Below are 2,840 nucleotides of genomic sequence, written 5' to 3' on the forward strand. Positions count from 1 at the left end.
GCACGCGGCAGCCGTCCTCGCGCGCTGGTCTGTGGCGGAAGTCGAAGTGCGGGCGGGAGAGTTGTTCCCTTCGTGAGAAGGGGTGTTCATGAACGCCTCTCCGGGTTCTTCTTGCCCTTTATCACCACCGCTTCAGGCTTATCTCGTGCGTTCTCCTCCTGTCCCATCTGTTTCTTTAACTAGCCTGTCCCATCTGTCATTTCTTTAAACCATCCAACTGGCTTCAGGACTGATACTGTCTGGTATTCGCAAAGGTGTGGGGAATGTTATAATTGGCAATAGGCATTCTTTTTGATCTAGTACTTCCATTTCTGGGTAGCTTTTTCTAGAGAAACGCAAGAACCCAAAGAGACACAGACAAGCAAGTTCATTGCAACAGCATTTCGGTGAAAACCTTGAAAGAGCCTGAACGTCTAGTGGGATGGTTGGTTGACAGGGGCACATCTCCCTATTCAAGAGAGTTGTGCTGGATAAAAAGGAATGGCAGGGTATTCCCTGGCAGTCCAGTGGGAACTAGGATCCCGAAAAAAAAAAAGCTGGGGGCGGAGGGGCGGGAGGGCAGACACCACCTTAAGGGAGGCAATCAAGTAGAAGGGGATTAGAAAAACAAGTTGTAGGAGAATATAAAAATACATTCAGACGACTTCCCTGGTGGTCCTCTAGTATGCATTATGTATCTGCATTATGCATTAACCAGACCTCCCCCGGGGCAGAAATACCTGCTCAACCATAAAGATCAATTTTTCTCCTGCCACTGGCCATGAAACTCCTGAGATAATAACATTCCTTTCTCAATCCTGTAAGGAGTCAGGATGTAGATATCTTAGGGCGGTATTGGGCTACACCTTATTAATGTTACTAGATATATTACTTGTATTCTGCCTATTTTATGGGATTGAGGTTTCTTGCATTACCAGACCTGTGACTGAGCCTCCGATAAAATTAATGACAATTAAACAGCTTGAGGTTTCTTGCATTACCAGATGTGTGACTGAGCCTCAGATAAAATTAATGACAATTAAACAACTTGAAACAATTGACCTTATAGATGATCCTATAAGATCATCTATAACATGATTATAAGAGTGAAACTCTAGATATGGAAGAAACAGCAAGCAAGAGCCATTTCCTTGACCATGACCAATGGTAAGACAGGTGGTCCAGAGGCTTATGGCTATTCTTAACAGGGCCCTTTGTCAGCTGGTGCTCAGTCGCTTCAGTTGTGTCTGACTCTGTGCAACCCCATAGACGGCAGCCACCAGGCTCCCCCGTCCCTGGGATTCTCCAGGCAAGAACACTGGAGTGGGTTGCCATTTCCTTCTCCAATGCATGAAAGTGAAAAGTGAAAGTGAAGTCATTCAGTCGTGTCCGACTCTGTGATCCCATGAATTGCAGCACGCCAGGCCTCCCTATCCATCACCATCTGCCGGAGTTCACTCAAACTCACGTCCATTGAGTCGGTGATGCCATCCAGCCATCTCATCCTCTGTCGTCCCCTTCTCCTCCTGCCCCCAATCCCTCCCAGCATCAGAGTCTTTTCCAATGAGCCAACTCTTCGCATGAGGTGGCCAAAGTACTGGAGTTTCAGCTTTAGCATCATTCCTTCCAAAGAAATCCCAGGACTGATCTCCTTCAGAATGGACTGGTTGGATCTCCTTGCAGTCCAAGGGACTCTCAAGAGTCTTCTCCAACACCACAGTTCAAAAGCATCAATTCTTCGGCACTCAGCTTTCTTCACAGTCCAACTCTCACATCCATACATGACCACTGGAAAAACCATAGCCTTGACTAGACGGACTTTTGTTGGCAAAGTAATGTCTCTGCTTTTTAATATGCTGTCTAGGTTGGTCATTACTTTCCTTCCAAGGAGTAAGTGTCTTTTAATTTCATGGCTGCAATCACCATCTGCAGTGATTTTGGAGCCCCAAAAAATAAAGTCTGACACTATTTCTCCATCTATTTCCCATGAAGTGATGGGACCAGATGCCATGATCTTCATTTTCTTTTTTTTTTTTTTTTTTTTTTGATCTTCATTTTCTGAATGTTGAGTTTTAAGCCAACTTTTTCATTCTCCTCTTTCACTTTCATCAAGAGGCTTTTTAGTTCCTCTTCATTTTCTCCTATAAGGGTGGTGTCATCTGCATATCTGAGGTTATTGATATTTCTCCCGGCAATCTTGATTCCAGCTTGTGTTTCTTCCAGCCCAGCGTTTCTCATGATGTACTCTGCATATAAGTCAAATAAACAGGGTGACAATATACAGCCTTGACGTACTCCTTTTCCTATTTGGAACCAGTCTGTTGTTCCATGTCCAGTTCTAACTGTTGTTTCCTAACCTGCATATAGGTTTCTCAAGAGGCCGGTCAGGTGGTCTGGTATTCCCATCTCTTTCAGAATTTTCCACAGTTTATTGTGATCCACACAAAGGCTTTGGCATAGTCAATAGAGCAGAAATAGATGTTTTTCTGGAACTCTCTTGCTTTTTCCATGATCCAGAGGATGTTGGTAATTTGATCTCTGGTTCCGCTGCCTTTTCCAAAACTAGCTTGAACATCAGGAAGTTCACGGTTCATGTATTGCTGAAGCCTGGCTTGGAGAATTTTGAGCATTACTTTACTAGCGTGTGAGATGAGTGCAATTGTGTGGTAGTTTGAGCATTCTTTGGCATTGCCTTTCTTTGGGATTGGAATGAAAACTGACCTTTTCCAGTCCTGTGGCCACTGCTGAGTTTTCCAAATGTGCTGGCATATTGAGTGCAGCACTTTCACAGCATCATCTTTCAGGCTTTGAAATAGTTCAACTGGAATTCCATCACCTCCACTAGCTTTGTTCGTAGTGAT

Source organism: Bubalus bubalis, chromosome 24, assembly GCF_019923935.1.
Source record: "Bubalus bubalis isolate 160015118507 breed Murrah chromosome 24, NDDB_SH_1, whole genome shotgun sequence".
Classification (NCBI taxonomy): domain Eukaryota; kingdom Metazoa; phylum Chordata; class Mammalia; order Artiodactyla; family Bovidae; genus Bubalus; species Bubalus bubalis.